This window comes from Danio rerio, chromosome 24, assembly GCF_052040795.2.
Source record: "Danio rerio strain M-AB ecotype USA chromosome 24, GRCz13ab, whole genome shotgun sequence".
Lineage (NCBI taxonomy): Eukaryota > Metazoa > Chordata > Actinopteri > Cypriniformes > Danionidae > Danio > Danio rerio.
Genome location: NC_141044.1, coordinates 1,477,263 through 1,495,555, shown reverse-complemented (window position 1 = coordinate 1,495,555; position 18,293 = coordinate 1,477,263). Strand labels below are relative to the sequence as shown.

Sequence of the window (18,293 nt, the reverse complement as noted above, 5' to 3'; positions counted from 1 at the left end):
TCAACACATTTAAAAAAAAAAACTCATAAAGATATGGAACAACTTGAGGGTGAGTAAATAGTAAGTGCATTTTAATTTTAGGGTGAACTATTCCTTTAATGTGCATTCTGCATTGGGTGATTGTCTGAAAACATGTCTGAGAACAGTCATTATTTTTGCAATTATGATTATAAAGTGTTCACTGGGTCGGAAAGCACACACTTTTCACATTTAAAGTTATATATATGAGTAGAATAACAATTAAAGCATGTGAGTCACTGCATTTAAACTCATTTGAACTCATTCTGAACACGTTTGTAGATAACGAATGCATTTCTATGCATTTAAACATGAAGTGGGTGGAAGTGCGTTGCTAACTGTGTGATTGATAAGCTTTGTTTAATCAACAAGTCATGCTTCATGGGTCTGTGTGTGTTTTCTGTTTTCTCTCCGCTTCTCTCCACCTTTTTAATTCCCTCTCAAACCTTGGCAGGCGGTGTAAACTAGAGACAAGGTTATGTTTATAATGCATTTCATATACAGTGAATAAAGTGCTTTACATGGGCCATAATATAGGGGGAAAATCCAGTTAATTTACTCCCTACAGATCAGACAAAACCTCAATTATTCGTTCATTCATTCATTCATTCATTCATTCATTCATTTTCCATTGGCTTAGTCTCTTATTTATCAGTGGTCCACACCGTGCAATGAACCGCCAACTATTCGCATATGGTTTTTGCAGTGGATGCCCTTCCAGCTGCAGCCCAGTACTGGGAAACACCCATAAGCTCTTGCATTCGCATACACACTCATTTTTTTAAGCTGCATGTCTTTGTGACTGTCTTCAGTCTGCTGACAGTGAGGATGTGTGCCGTTAAGCTCCATAAAAGCACCATAATAGTGTCATAAAAGTGGCCTGTATAAATCATGCACTGTAGTTCAAGTGTTCTTAAGCCATACGAGAGCTCTTGGAGAAACCTCCGCCATTTGTTCATACATCTCATAGATATTTATTTGCTACCGGTATTCTAGTTGTTAGGGTGTTGCTGTTTAGGTTAGCAATATTCAGAATTAGTTACTTCCAGTGTTAGGTAAGTAACTTTAAAAAAGTTATTAATTGCTAGTATAGATGTCATGATTCAGTTGCTAGCATAATTTATTATTATGCATTGCTGTAATGCAGTTTTAGCATGGCCTAGGCTTGTTGCAAATCTTTAGGATGGATGGACAGATGGACAGATACAGGGGTGGATGGATAGATGGATGGATGGATGGACAGGTGGGTGTGTGGCTGGGTGAGTGGATACATACAGGGATGGATGGATGGATGAATGAATGGGAGGAGGATAGATAGATACTTGGATATATGGATGGATATATGGATGGTTAGTTGGATGGATGGAAGGATGGGTGTGTAGGTGGATAGATAAATGAATACATGGATGGATAGATGAATGGATGGATGGATGGATAGTTAGATACATGGATGGATAGATACTTGGGATGAAGAGATAGATAGATAGATAGATAGATAGATAGATAGATAGATAGATAGATAGATAGATAGGTAGGTAGGTAGGTAGGTAGGTAGGTAGGTAGGTAGGTAGGTAGGTAGGCAGGCAGGCAGGCAGGCAGACAGGTAGGCAGGCAGGCAGGCAGGCAGGCAGGCAGACAGACAGACAGACAGACAGACAGACAGACAGACAGACAGACAGACAGACAGATAGATAGATAGATAGATAGATAGATAGATAGATAGATAGATTGAAGGATAGATTGAAGGATAGATTGAAGGATAGATAACATGGATGGATGGACGGAGAGATGGATAGTTACAGTAGAAACATGCATGGATAGATGGGTATTTACAGTAGATGCATAGATTGATAGATAGAAGTGTGTGTCCATGTTCTAGTAGTCAAAATCAATTTTAATCCCTGCCAGAAAAATATATACTGAATGATCTAATTTCAGCAGTGGATTCAGTCAGTCAGTCAGTCTATAAATCTTTTCCCACAAAACAGCAAACTAAATTTGACGTGATTTAAATCGACTTGTATGCACAAACTTGTTAGCAATTACATGCTGGATTAAAGAGTGAACCAAAATTATCTTCATTTTGCAATAAACAGAAAATTAATTTGACCTCACGTCACTCTTGATGAACTCACTACAAACGGCACCTAAGCAGACATTTCAGGCAAACAGTGTGTGTGTGTGTGTGTGTGTGTGTGTGTGTGTGTGTGTGTGTGTGTTTTATCTCTCTGAATGAATTATACTCCCTCATTTACAACTCTCTCACCGCCGTGATAAAATCGCTCTCAAATAATTAGCGCTGTCACGGCCATTGATTGCAGATATTGATAGAATGAGACAGTGAAGTGAGCACATTTGGCTTGTTTAATTGGAGAGCCATTTCAGACCGGGTGTGAGTCGAGTTCTGATCACAATCAGGAGAAAACGCTCCTCATGCTAGCGAGTGCTAATGCTCGGCGTAGCCTGATGGAGACAGACGTGGAGTTGGTATTGATTAGATCCTACTCTGTCATCATATTCTACAATAGACTGATAATTCCAGCCAACATCTGCATCCACTTACAGCAAAAACACTGCTCCCACAAATCATTCCATTCACTCGTGTAATCACACTCGATCCGGGCAAAGCTTTTCACCACTTTTTGTCATGCTGATTTTGCTTTTATTGTGTTTTTATTATATATATATATATATATATATATATATATATATATATATATATATATATGGTCTGAATTATTAGCCCCCCTGTGCAATTTCTGTTTAACGGAAAGACATAATTCTCTCAACATAATAGTTTTAATAACTCATTTCTAATAACTGATTTCTTTTCTCTTTATCATGATAACAGCACATTATATTTGACTAGATATTGTAAACAGTTAAATATTGGGCATATGGCTCAATGGACGGTTGGGTTTTAAAGGGCACCTATTTTACCCCATTTTACAAGATTTAAGATTAGTCTTACACGGATAAATGGATGGATCAATGAATGGTTGAATAGATGGATGGATGGATGGATGGATAGATACATGGATAAATGGAATGACAAATAGATGGATGAATGGATTTTTAGATAGATGGATGGATGGATGGATAGATACTTAGATACATGGATGGATGGATACATGAATGAATGGATTAATACATGGATGGATGGATGGATGGATGGATGGATGGATGGATGGATGGATGGATGGATGGATTGTTTGGATGAAGAGTGGATGGGTTTTTACTTTGATGGATGGATGAACGAATGAATACATGGATAAATGGACGGATTTACAGATTGCTGGATGGAATCGTGGATGGATGGATGGATGGATAGTAAGATACACAGATGGATGGATGGATGGATGGATGGATGGGTAGAGACATGAATGGATGGATTTATTCATGATGAATGGATGGATACATGGATAAATAGATGGATGGAAAAATGGATTTATAGATGGCTAGATAGATACATGGATTAATGGATGTATTTACAGATGGATGGATGAAACGATAGATAGATAGATAGATAGATAGATAGATAGATAGATAGATAGATAGATAGATAGATAGATAGATAGATAGATAGATAGATAGATAGATAGATAGATAGATAGATAGATAGATAGATAGATAGATAGATAGATAGATAGATAAGGTTGTAAGATATGCAGTAAATGTTGATTGATGTTTTTAAGACACAACAGACGGGCATTGTCAGGTTGAAGGTCACAGATTTGTTGTGTTTGATCGAGCGAGGAATTACGGCCTTGGCTTCCGTCTGTGTCGTCAGTGCAGTTCTGATGAGTTTCTGCTCTGTGTTCATGACTGAATTTCATACGCTCAGCATGTGATGCTGTTTTCTGCAAATATGCCGCTTGCTACCTGCTGACAAAATATGCCATTTCATGTAAGCAGCTTTGCTTAGAAACAGTTTGCAGAGAAAATCAAATGCAAATATAAAGTCTATAATAACTAAATACTGTAACTCCACACTGCAGCTCACTCAAATCCTGTATTTACGGGCTGAGAACAGTGATGGGAGCTCATCTGAGGAGTTCACTATTTAAAAACTTAGAGTGAATTAATTGACCCAGTTTGATTGACAGGCGATATGGCCAATCATAATATTGAAATTCTGTGCTCTGTCAATGTTGTCTGACATGCATCATAGTTGAATAACATGGTGAGAATGTGCTTGTTTGGGATTTGCAATGCTGACAGCAGGTATCCAGAAAGGCTGGGCAGTATACAATTTCATCCTTTCCCAAATCCTAGAGAAGTAAATCAGATGATCCAGACTTCATTACACTTGATGGCTGTAGCTTGAGTTTTTTTGCATATTACAGACCTTTATATCTGCCTATATCTGAAATCATCCGTGTTCTGAAATATTGCGCTATTTTATATCAAGCATCTTTCAGCAATTCTTATAATTTAAGAGTTTGGCATCTTCTATCTTTCTTTTTCTCTGCAGGTGAATCTCATACTGCCTATAAAGTTGCCTGTTCTAATGTATATAATATTTAGGTCTGGACTCTGCGGAGGCCATTTCATCAGCCATTTTTCACTCCAAATGAGATTTAATTACATTAGCAGTATGTTTGGGATCATTATAATGCTTTAATATAAAACTCTTAGTTATTAAATGCTCTTTATTATGAATCACATGATGAATTAAAATCTGTCTGTACATTTTAGCATTCACATTCCCATCAATTCAGCCAATATTGACAATACAGAGATGCAGATCACAAACAGTATTTTCATTTATGCATTTCATCTTGCTCGACTCTTTCTTTCATATGTCTTAAAGAATTAGACCCAAAAAGTTCATATTTTCTGGTTGTATTTTAATAAAGAAATGAGAAGTAGTAAAATATAGTCATTATAAACTAACCTCACTAAAACTACAATTGTAACTGGGGGCCTAAGACTTTTGCACAGTGCTGTACATTACATTGTGGCCTATCCAAGTTTTAGGAACAGTAAATAATAGATGGACTTCTGGTTGATCATTTGGTATCAGAAGTGGCTCATATGAAAGGCAAAGGCCTCTAGATTTTGCTTATTTGAGCACAATACAATATGATCATGCCTTGATTTTCAGTGATTTTATTAGGACAGTGCGGTCTGACTCTGCTTAGACTAAAGTCTCGTCACTGAACATAAATAATGTCCAGTATAGAATATAAAGTCCTACTGCAGTGGAGACAGAATGAATATTGTGTCTGACTCCATCATGAGCTTGGAGGCTTTTACATCTCTCTTGGAGCCTTTTACATGAGCTTTTACATCTCTCCAATGACTCAAATCACTGATTAATAAAGTCATCTGGAATGGTAAAGAAAGCCTTCAGCAGGACTCCCAGAGTTCATCAAGAGTCTTTGTGTTCATCTTCAATGCCTCCTCCTCCATCTTCCCTCAGACATACTCAATAATGTTCATATCTGGTGACTGGGCTGGCCAATCCTAGAGCAGCTTGACCTTCTCTGCCTTCAGGAGCTTTGATGTGGAGGCTGAAGTATGAGCAGGAGCGCTATCCTGCTGGAGAATTGTCCCTCTCCTGTGGTTTGTAATGTAATGGGCAGCACAAATGTCTTGATACCTCAGACTGTTGATGTTGATCATCCACTCTGCAGATCTCTCGCACGCCCCCATACTGAATGACCCCAAACCATGAATTTACCTTCACCAAACTTGACTGATTACTCTGAGAATCTTGGCTCCATGTGGGTTCCAGTAGGTCTTCTGCAGTATTGGTGATGATTGAGATGCAGATCAACAGATGATCCATCAGAGAAATCCACCTTCTAACACTCTTACACATGATCAACTAGAAGTCAAGTTATTATTTGATGCTCTTGCGACTTTGATCGACATCAAGACTTTTGTCAGGTAGTGTACATTCCAGCACATGTGATGACTTATAATTCATGTAATTTCTCTTTCCGACACAACTATAGTATTCCCTCAAAAATAATCAAAGAGCTGCATATCTCCCATGTTTGTTTAGTAAACCGGCTTGACCAAGCGTGAATATTCAGAGACTTGTTTACCAAAGGATGCTTATGCGGTATTATAGTGCGTGGTGCCCAGAGGATCCAACATCTAATGTTGTTTTTGTAAGGACTGCAGAATTTCCATAAGGAGCCCTTGGGAAGTCATTATGTTGAGGCTCGTTCACCAACCATCAATCTGTAATTAATATATGCAGTTCAGATAACTCACTTTGGCCTATATCTCCATTATCATCAGCCTAAAACAGGCCGCGTGTTCCTTCAGAAATGTCTGAGACTCGTTTACGCACTCGTGGGAAGAACGCTCTTTCATTAAACACACACAGGAGCGCTGTTAGGTCAGGGATCATCTCCAGTGTGCAAACTCATAAAATCCAAATATAAATGAGAGGAAGTGTCTGCTGTGCTGAATGACGGGAAGGAGCTGAAGGAATGGATGCTGGATATGTGGAATTCCAGAAGTGTGTATGAAGCTATGAAACAGAGAGCAATGTGCACTTCTTCCAGGTGAAATTAGAAATACGGAGAACAAAGTCAGGAGAGGATTTTCAATACTAAAAATATTGATAATTTATGATATAATTTGATGGGGTGACGTGGTGGCGCAGTGGTTCTCACAGCAAGAAGGTCGCTGGGTCAGTTCGCGTTTCTGTGTGGAGTTTGCTTGTTCTCCCCATGTTGGCGTGGGTTTCCTCTGAGTCCTCCGGTTTGCAGTATAGGGGAATTGGGTAAGCTAAATTGTAGTGTGTGTGACTGCATGAGTGTATGAGTGTTTCCCAGTGATAGGTTGCAGCTGGAATGGCATCAGCTGCGCGAAACATATGCTGGAATAGTTGGCGGTTCATTTCGCGGTGATGACCTCAGGTTAATAAAGGGACTAAGCTGAAAAGAAAATAAATGAATGAATGAATGATTTGATATACAGAGCTCTGGGTCACAACTGTCCCTCACGTGTTCACCCAATCTGCAACAACAGCTCTCACCTTTGACCCTCATTTATACACACAAGTAAACAACTGGTGTTTCAGGAGTTGGCCAGGTGCGGTCCATTACTCATCGAACGTTTCTTATTATCTGGCCTTTACACCACAGACCCTGACCCCCTTGACTTGCATACATAAACATAACACAGCTACATTTATTTAATAGAAAGTAAAATAGAGCCAAAAATGCTAAAAATAAATACTTTTTAACCAACAGTGTGTAAAAACATCAAGTTTACTAACTTTAATACCCAACCGTGATTGTCTACAAGACTTTCAATTACATCATTTCATTATTCTGTTTGTTTGATTTATTAATTTTCTCTTGCAATGCTTAAACTAATGCACATCAAATATGTGTTGTGTGTTTGGATGAACACAAGTGAGTTATTGATAAATTTCCTCATGCTTTTGGTGAACTATTCATTTAAAATACAAGAGGAGGAGGTTTATTTACATTATTTCATTGTTTTGTGGCGTGTTTGTCTTATTAATGTATTTATCTTGTAAGTTTTGACTTGTTGATGACAGCATATGATTTAAAATTTATGTCCAGGAGTATTTTGAATTAATAAAAATTTCTATTTTAGTAATCTGTCACTGTGAAACAACTACTATAAACCACAAAAGTAGAACTGTATAGAACTATCACACTCCAATAACAGTTCATAGCTCAAAAAGTACAATAAAACTGCACACACATGTCATCAGAGTGAATAATATGACTATGCAAAATAGTGGACTACTGTATATCACAGAACCCTATTGATATATCTGTGTGATGCAACTCAAGAAATGAAACACACGTCAAAAATTCTCACCAATTTCTCCTATTGTGTGTTTGGATCAACACAAGCGTCAGGAATTGATCGATTTCTCATGTTTTTGCTGAATTATTTATTTAAAACATCATCAAATGGAGGTTTAATGACATCATGTCATTATTTTGCAGCATATTTGCATTATTTACAAGTTTTCTCTTGTAAGTTTTGATTTGTTGATGGCAGATGGAGTTTGCATGTTCTCCCCATGTTGGTGTGTGTTTCCTTTGAGTCCTCCGGTTTCCCACACAAGTCCAAAGACATGCGCCATAGGGGAATTGGGTAAGCTAAATTGTCTGTAGTGTATGTGTGTGAATGCAAGGGTGTATGGGTGCTTCCCAGTGATGGGTTGCAGCTGTAATGGCATCCGCTGTGTAAAACATATCCTGGAATAGTTGGCGGTTCATTTCGCTGTGATGACCCCAGATTTGATCAATTTTTCATGTTTTTGGTGAATTATTTATTTAAAACATGAAGAAGAGGAGGTTTAATGACATCATGTCAATATTTTGAGGCATATTTGCATTATGCGGATTTTCTCTTCCTCTCTTGTAAGTTTTGACTTGTTAATGGCAGTATATGATTTAGAATTTGTGTATTTTTAATGAATAAAAATTGTATTTTAGTAAGCAGTCATTGTGGAAAACACTATTATAATCCACAACCGTAGACTTTTATAGAACCATCACACTCTAATACCAGATCATAGCTCAAAAATTACAATAAAACAGCACACACGTATCATAAAAGTCAGTAATATGCAAAAACAAAATGGACTACAGTACATCCCAGAACCATAATGATATAACTGTGTGCTGCAGTTCAAGAAAAGCGATGCACAGCAACACCAATTCCTCCTGTTGTGTGTTTGGGTGAACACAAGCGTCAGGAATTGATCGATTTCTCATGTTTTTGCTGAATTATTTATTTAAAACATCATCAAGAGGAGGTTTAATGGCATTTATTTCATTGTTTTGTGGTGTGTTTGTTTTATTTATGTATTTTCTTCCCCTCTCTTGTAAGTTTTGACTTGTTGATGGCATTTAAAGATTTAGGATTTGTGTCCAGGAGTATTTTGAATTAATACAAATTGTATTTTAGTAATCAGTCATTGTGAAACAACTACTATAAACCACAAAAGTAGAACTGTATAGAACTATCACACTCCAATAACAGTTCACAGCTCATAAAGCTAAAGGTGAATAATATGTGTGATACAACTCAAGAAAAGAAGCGCACAGCAAATATTCCCACCAATTTCTCCTGTTGTGTGTTTGGATCAACACAAGCGTGAGGAATTGATCGATTTCTCCTATTTTGGTGAACTATTCATTTAAAAAAAAAAAACAAGAAAAGGAGGATGGCTGCTGGAAAAGAAAGCATAGAGATGGAGAGAAAAAGAGAAAGAGAAACACCGCCGAGAGCCAAGCGAGGAATATTTGCCCGTGTGCGTCTGTAACGGTAGATTGCCAAAGCGAATGTGTGTGTTTGCGATAACGCCTGGCTTTGAGTCTTTCATCTGAGGCAGAAAACTGCGAAAAGAGGAGATCTAGCCGACTCCCTCGCTCGTCCCCTTGAAAGAGAGCAAGGCGACAAAAGAAAAAAGCAGGCCTTTCTTCTGTAGCAAACAGCTTGTCTCCTCTCGTTTGACTCCACATACAGTGCCTGTTAATTACGGCTACGGCCGGCGTCTTCTGATAATGTCATTTGGTGGGGAAGACAGTTGTTTGTCGGTCACGCTTATTAGCATTCTTTTGAAACATTCATGAATTCATCGAAGGAAACAGGTGGGGACTGGCGGATACCGGCGAATAACTTGTCCAGGGTGGTTTATGTTGGCAGCGGATGCTTCGTTTGGAAAAGAGAAGGACTCTCTCAGGTGGTTTACTTCTGTTTCTTCTCGGCAGGCAGACACACACGCCTGTTGATGCACAGATTACGTGCATGAAAACACACCTGCGCTGCTTCAGAAATGTTGGTAAATACTGACTCCTGATTGAACTGCGGGAGTCGCTTTGACTTAAAGTTTTAGGCCAGATTTTGCTTTTCGGGGATCATGAAAACCGCAAACATCGACAGTCAACAGAGGTGGATAACATCAGATAGTTTCCTCTACTATTGTACTGTTAGACTTAACCCCACACACTATTAAAGTCAAGGGATTTAATTTAATTGTATTTTTTTTACTTATCACCAGATTTCAACAGAAATCAAATGTTGAAGTTTATTACTAAACAAACCGAAGAGCAATATGTTATTTATCTTATTTTCATGCTGGTATGTGTTTCTTTCTATTGTTTATCAAACATTCTTGGGAGTGAATTGCATAAAATCAATGCAAACATGTGAATAGAGGCTATTTGCAAAGGTGTAAAACTTGGGGGAACACAGTAAAAGTACAGATACCCTAATGAAGACATGAACAACCCACTGTTTCTTGTAGTATTCCATAGTACAGAGACTCTTACCTTGGAGTGCTCCCATCAGGATTTTTGCAGCCGATATCGAGTACCGATTCCTTGTCATAGGGACCAATACCGCGTACCCATTCTGATGCTTCAAGCTTTATGATGGATTAAGCACATTTTACCTTGAAGTAGGATCAGAATCAGAAAGAGCTTTATTGCCAGGTATGTTCGCACATACGAGGAATTTGTCTTTGTGACAGAGCTACTACAGTGCAACAGAATTACAGAGACAGAACAAAAAAAAAAGAACAGATAATAAATATATTTATAAAGGATATTTAAGTGGAGATCTCTCCTTACCTAAATAAATTACAGATGTTGCATATAATCCCTTAAACGTGTCTATTACAGCCATTTAGTGTGAACATGTCAAGATCAGAAGCAGCTTTACAGAAAATAGATCAAACAAATAAAAAATTGATAAGAAAAATGACAAACGAAGCAATTTTAGAAATGCTGCAGATGATGGAAGAAGAATTCAACATGTCTCAATGAAGAACGAGTTATTACGCATATTTCATGCACATCTATAAATCTATTACTCCTTACAAAAGGAAATATGTCTATAAACTTCTGTTTATTGAAATCTGTATGTTACAGTAAGTTTTATTATTAAATATCCATGTTAAAAATAATAATTTTTATGTTTTATTTATGTAATATTACCAGCCAGGTTTTAGTAAACCTTAAGCACAGAAGTTCTTTCAGTTCATATACTGTATGTGAAAAGGTCTAAATACATGTAAGGTCATTTAAGTACTTTGTTCAACTCCAACTTGCAATCGGTTCATAAGATCGGCCAGAGCAGCGAGTACCGATCAAGTTATTAAATCTCCATCCGATCGATCGAAACATCTCTGCTCTTACCCAGAGGTGGGATATTTATCAGTACTCATTTCATTTCTTGTTTGTTTTGGTTTATATATATATATATATATATATATATATATATATATATATATATATATATATATATATATATATATATATATATATATATTCAAGTGTGAACTAAAATGTGGTGTGACGTTAATGAAGGGGTTAAAGAAAGCATTACAAAACATTCCACAACACTAAAAATCCAGATTTCTGAGATGCAAACTGGGACATTATTATCTATTCCAGTGGTCAGAGTAGCATTGAAATCTCACTAATGATTATCCAGGAGTTAGAAAAAGGGGACAAAACATTTTGTATAATTTTATCTTTAATTAAAACCGCTCTAGTCAGGGACAGGGCAACAAGAAACATGTACCGTCTCCAGAAAACAAGGACGTCTGGTTTCCTTACACTAGAATACTGTCATCCTGAATACTAAAACACTTTCTGCACAGCAGTGAGGTATACGCCTGTGTGCATGTGTAAGATGAAATTCACATAATTGCAAGCACTCTGAATTCAATAGACGCTCTCAGATATTACAAATAGTCTTGCATATTACACGCAATATTCACTTTTTCCTAAAGAGATTTTAAACTCATGTCTTAAAGGGGAACTCTAATGCATATATCTCTTTTTATAAGGAGTTTAAGCACAGTTGTGATGCAGCAATGTGTGAATATATTCAGCCTCTAATGGTAAAAATTGATTCATTTTATTTTTTTATGTTCACACTTGATATAAACAGTGACTTTAAAACACTTTGATTGACATTCTCCCTTTGTACATGTAATCAGAGGGGTAAAGCCCCGCCCACTAATGACCATCTCTCCCTCATTAGCATAAACAGCAGCCCTAAGTGAGAAGCAGCCGTCTGTCCATTAGCCATTAAAGTGTTTGAGCTGCTGAAGATGATGTCAGCATAGACTAAGAGACCTTATAAACTATAAATAATGTTAGCCTTGATTTTAATATGCCTCTATGCTGACTCAGACATATGTAGCTCCGCCCCCTTTTGAAAAGACCACAATCTCATTTAAATTTAAAGCGACAGGCACCAAAACACCACAATTTGGATCAAATCCTAAAAAGTGTCAGTTTCAGAGAGTTATAAAACATGATCTGTGTGCTATTTTGAGCTGAAACTTCACTACACACACTCTAGAGACATCAGAGACGCATTTACATCTTGTAAAAAGAGACATAATCGATCACCTTTGATATTGTGCTATTGATGCGCAATAAACACAGCATTATCTTGTCTGTACTTGCCTGTCGTGCACTAATTTCCCTATCATTTCTTCACTGAAGCCCTAGGGGAGCAGCACGCCTTCATTAACACGTTGCTGTAATGTTGCTGAGACGTTTCATGTGGCTGTAATCCTATAGTAGCAACATGGCTGAGACGTGTTGCCTCTGAATCTGTGTTTAAAGTGTAAGCAGAGCGAGGTTAGTGTGTCACTGTAGAGAGTGTTACATAATGAGACACAATCCAGATGCATGTGACGACTGCAACTGGGTTACTTCCCCTCGGCCACCGAATCACTTCCTGTCAGCGCTGAAACTGAGCGTACGCTATATGATGAAAACTCTGGAAATGCAGAAAGGAAACGCTTGTTGTTTTTTACACACATAAAAGACGTGGCTGAGGGCATCGCTATACTGTTGCTAGGTTGTTGTGTATTTGTCTATGTCAAAGCAGCATATGGAGTACAACAGTCAGATCTGGAAATTAAATATCCATTCATTCTCTCAATAGGAGAAAATAAGTGGATTGTCTGCAATAACGTGTACATTTTATAAAGATAGATTTATTTTGAGTTTTTAATTGATGATTTGGGCTTTTACAGAATTCATCGTTTCACTCAATAGACATATAGGGCTCTATTTTTGTGATCTAGGTGCAAAGTCTATAGTGCATTGCTATTTCAAGGATGGACTGTGCTTATTCTCTTAATGAGTTCTGGGTGTGTTTTGCTAATTAATTTGCTATTTAAACAATGTGGCACAAAATGTGAAAATTAGGGTTGCGTTAGTCTAAAAATAGCGATAAATCGCGCCAAAACACGTCTTGTGCCTCATCGCGCCAAGTGTATGATAGGGCCGTTATAGTTAAAAGTACTCAAGTTTTAATTTATATTGTATATAATATGCATTAGTGCAACTAACATTTTTAAGCAGGGCAGGCTTCATAACATTTACTGTGAAAAGAATCACAACATTACAAATTCTATTGTATTGAGTTAATGGATAGGAAAAATCACACAACTGAACTCAATAGCTTTTATTAAGGCTAGAGCTAGCTACAATCCCATGAAGCACTAACACAAAAAAGGTTTTTGATGGTACAATATATTTCAAATTCATTGCAAACTATGCATATGCAAACAAATATGTCAGTGCTTGAGGCTCAACATCATTCGCTGTTCTTCAGATCAATGGGCGGAGCTAAATAAACCTTTTTAGCATGCATTTCTCTATACAACTCACTGATTGGTGGAAATATCTGCACAGCATCGTGGGTAATGTAGTTTTTAAGCACAAATTCTATTACTAAACATTTATTTGAAAAGTTGGAATCTTCTAAACTTATGTATTACATAGATATTTTGTTATAATATATATAATTTTAGTTTCATTTATATATATATATATATATATATATATATATATATATATATATATATATATATATATATATACGTATATATATATATATATATATATATATATATATATATATATACGTATATATATATATATATATATATATATATATATATATATATATATATATAGTGTTTGTTCTGTTCTGACTGACTGCTCTATAAAAAGTTAGCAATTCTCAAAGTGCTTTATGGGATTTTAGTACTATATATCACTCGTCTTGTATAGTTTTTTTTGATTTTCATATACTTTTTCGCTTCAAATGAAAGTTTATAATGTGATTCTCAGACTGGCTGTTTGGTTTGGTCAATGGCTCATAGCACTATAACCAAAACTTATTTTAAAATACCTATTGGGAAAGAAAAGAATCCAGTAAAAATACTTCGGGAACAAGCACTGCTGAAAAAGTGAACTGGCATCAAAGCTTGATATTATTTTTGGTGTTGTGCTGTCACACAGCCCTAGTGTTATTTCTCACGACTCACATTCCAATGATATCTGTCAGGTAGCAGCGACACAGAAACATGCAAAGAAATCATAAAGAAAACACAACGTCTCGAAGATGGGTGACATGTGGCTTACAGCATTCTTGCGCTCGGCACATAAAAATGGATATTGAGAAATTGCGTTGACATCACAACAATCATTCTCTGTGCTTCTCCAGAGCGTTTGAAAAACCTCATGAAGCTTATCACATGCAAAAACATGTCGCAGCAGGGATTGAAAGCCCTGGAAAGAACTCTTAACAGGACGTGATTAAAAACAACACAGTTGCACACGCATGATCCATCACAGATCATATCTGCGTCACTGCCAGGTGCATCTCGGCTGAGGGAGTGTTTTCTTGCTCATTCATAGACAGAAGTACTGCTAAAGTCAGAACTTTACAGAATCTCAACTCCGATTCATTGGGAAAATGTGCCCCGGTGTTTTTGAGAACTGAGAAATACAGTATGTGCTCACGGGGACATTTGTCTGCATCAAAAATCAACAGAAGGCATCTGTAGTTTAAGCAGAATAATTGACTTTATTCTATGTGTCATCGCTTTGTTTTTCCTCTAATAATTGAATGGCCTGTCAGCAATTAATCTAAATATAATAATGTTTACATATAGTCCACTTGGTCCACTGTTTGTTTAGTGTCTATTGTTTACTCGTCTCAGTCCTGAACAGAGAAAATGCTTGAATTTTTTTAGCAATTGTATGTATGTCTGATTTTGAGATCCATCTATTGTTATTGAGAGACAGAAACACAACTTTAAATACAGGTTTAAAAACACACTGATGCTCCAGAAGGAAAAAAAAAAACACGAGTTAAAGGGAAAGGTTCATCCTAAAATCTAAATTATGCCCTCTTTTATTCACCCTTCACTTGTTCCAGACATATTTGGTAACGCTTTAATTTGTTATAATTACTTGCATATTATTAAGATATTAACTGTTTATCAGCAGTTATAAAGTCTGGTCTTATTTTACATTCCTAATTCAACCCAAAACTTAAATCCTAAACTATTAATAAGCAGCAGATTCAGGGTTTCTGCACGGTCTAAAAATGTCTTATATTACAAAATCAAAAATTTAGGCCTTAAAAATAGTCTTAAATTCGCTGACATATTGTGTTTTAGGTCTTACATAGTTTTAAGCAGGTCTTAATGTTGCTGTGTCCAAGTAAAGCCGCTCAGTTTGGGCTAATATCAATCTAATGACCAACAACACATCTTAATAAAGCCGTTCTTTTTATATTTAAGGGTTTTTTTATTGCAAAGAGATAGTAACAATTGTTAGACGTTTTTACAGCAAATTCCCTAATCAGGGGGAAAACCCCCCCAAAAACAATTAAATGATTCCTCATGATAATACTGGGCCATTTGAAATAGTCTTAACCCTGTATAAGTCTAAAAATTCATTCATCATGGTCTTAAAAAGTCTTAAATTTGACTTGAAACCTTCAGAAACCCAGAGATTAGTAGTATATTAAGTGATTATTATAAAGTGTTACCAGCGATTTCATTTTTTTCTTACGTTGAACACAGAAGAAGATATTTTGTAGAATGTTGGTTTATGGAAACCATTGACTTTTATAGAATTGTTTTTTTTTCTACTGTGGGAACCACCATTCTTCAAAGTATGTACTTTTGTGTTCAACAGAAGAAAGAAACTCATAAAGGTTTAAAATCACAAGTAAATGATGAGGTAGTTTTCTTTTTAGGATGAACTGTCCCTTTAAGAACTAGTAAGGGCTTGAACTAGAATAGGGGAGGAAACCTTTTAAATTTAAAGATCAGGGTAAATTTAACATACTGTGTCTTCTTTGAAACAAATAATTTTCCTCTCAACCAGTACTAAATGGAAAAAAAGAAAGATATTTTGTCAAAACAAGAAAAATGCACATTCCGTTCAAAAGTCTTCACCCCCCGGCTCTTAATGCATCTTTAGTTCAGAAACAAACATTGTGTCACATGTTTCTGCTAAAGGGCTCAAATGTTGAGTATGGAGCTAAAATTAGCAGATAGGAAAACTCTTGTGTGAAATATCAGATAAGGAGGCTGCATGCTCTCTGCCTTGTAGAAGTGTGTGAGAGATCAGAGAGCCGTCTTGTGTGTGATTTCTCTTCTGGCTCTTCACCTTTGGCTAAGCGCAGGAGCTCAGCTGGTTCAGATGAATCAATGGGGCTAAAGACTGGACCCAGAGCAAGAGCTGATAAACGAGAGTGGAGGAAGCCAGAGACTTCACAGCTAGAGGCCAGAGAGTTCTGCTGGAGTTACACTCAACAGAGGAGATCTGAGCTTATGATGACAGCTTACATGACAAACACAAACACATACAGTCCATTTCTGGACCACAACGCAAACACATTAAGAAAACTCGCTGCTTTATTTCACAACACATGCAAATAGCAGGAAACACAGTGGATATGTTTCAAGGGGACCCTTAAACGTGATGCACCCGGCTATTGAAGTTGAAGTTATTGAGGCTTATAATATACAAAAGACAAGGGAATGGTGGAATCAGGAGGTTAAAATAAACCAGTAATTCACCTACAACTGCACTGATCTATAGTCACTGCACAATAAACAAATCCAGCCAGGTCCGTCACTTTTTTGGGTCCACTTCTGTTGTGTTCTGTGCTATTTGCATGTGTTGTGAGAAATTGCAGTGCATCTTCTTAATGTGTCTGCATTGCAGCACGTCTAATGTCAAACAAATGCAGATCTTCTCTTAATTTGCTGGTGTTTTCTGTAATTGCATGTGTTTTCTTGCAGTGCATTAAGCTGTTTCATACTAATTCATACAATTCCTACGATTTAATTCATAATAAAACGTTAAATTTCCAAAAGTAGGCATGTCCCCAAACTCCACCCTGAACTTAACCAGCATTGGTGGAGGAGCAAATCATAGAGATCCTACAAATGAATATAAATTAACCACAAAAGGTTACAGATTTCTGTGAGATTGCAATGTGGTGTTTGTTATACCTTCATTTTAGACTGTGCCATAATTAATGGTAATTAATAGTAATATTTATATGAAAGAAAAAATGTAAATATTGCATTACATTAATTCATATTTTTATGATGTCATTTATTATTATATAATTGGCTCTAATGACTTTAGAGACTTTATTTATATCTTGCTATAAAGGGGCAAAATAGGTGCCATGTAATGTTTCACTGGGTCAATACATTAATTAATTTTAAAGAGTTAATTAATGATAGTAAACTTTAGTTTTACACCGATGTTTATTTTTGTAATTTATTCCTACATATTATTTATTGCTTATTAGTGGTTAATACATGTACAGAGCCTGGCTTATTTCAGCATCATCAAGACACTATTTATTACTTGTGTGAATTTTTTATTAATATAATAAATTTGTTGGGCTAAAGTTACACTTTTAATAAATGCTGGATTTTTAAAACTCACTGTTGTGTCGAACGTGGACAAAACCAAACATTGAGTTAAAAAATGTCATTTAAATTTAATTAAAAATAAAGATCCCACCTTTGGTTTGGTCTATATTTGACCCAACATTGGATTAATACAACCCAGCATTTTTATTTTTACTTTAGCCAAAAACATAAATAAATGATTAATAAATAAACATTTGCTAATTATTAGTTAATACCTTTACTACACTCTAAAAAATGCTAAGTTGTCATAAAAAAATCTTGGGTCAAATATGGAAAACCCCAGTGGTGGATTATATTTTTTCAATAAAATTTAAATGATATATATTTTTTAACCCAATGGTTGGGATTGTCTATGTTTGACCCAACGTTGGGTTATAAACCCAGTGTAACTTCATCCACTTTAGTCATTTTCTTTCAGCTTAGACCCTTTATTTATCAGGGGTTGCCACAGCGGAATGAACCGCCAACTATTCCAGGATACGTTTTACGCAGCAGATGGCTTTTCCTAGTACTGAGAAACACCCATACA

The 18,293-nt window shown here is 36.3% G+C and overlaps 1 protein-coding gene across 8 annotated transcripts in view; it reads left to right on the top strand.

Moving 5' to 3' along the window:
* Nucleotides 1–18,293, top strand: part of nrp1a (neuropilin 1a) — a 418,289-nt gene that overhangs the window by 167,834 nt on the left and 232,162 nt on the right. The gene's annotated exons all lie outside the window — the stretch shown is intronic.